The sequence below is a fragment of the Passer domesticus genome, chromosome 10, assembly GCF_036417665.1.
Source record: "Passer domesticus isolate bPasDom1 chromosome 10, bPasDom1.hap1, whole genome shotgun sequence".
NCBI lineage: Eukaryota > Metazoa > Chordata > Aves > Passeriformes > Passeridae > Passer > Passer domesticus.
The window spans coordinates 35,073,480-35,073,792 of NC_087483.1; positions in this window are offsets into that span (position 1 = coordinate 35,073,480).

Sequence of the window (313 nt, forward strand, 5' to 3'; positions counted from 1 at the left end):
AGCATAGACCTTACAAGGGTTAACTGGTGAAGAGGTTAGAGTGCTTTCAAAGTTGTGTCTAAATTATAACTTATTTATTCTTTATTGTACAACATTTTTCAGACAGTCTAGTGTTATAACTACATGCTATACAGTAGCAGCATGTCCACACCACTCAAGTTAAGGCTGTGTCACCATTCTCATCATGAACCTTCCTCAGGGCTTGAACACATCAGCCATAAAATCACAGCAGTTTGAAACAACAGGACACCCACGATGTGATCCTGAATTGATGTTAGTCAAGTAAGAATAAAAACAATACAGACACATATAA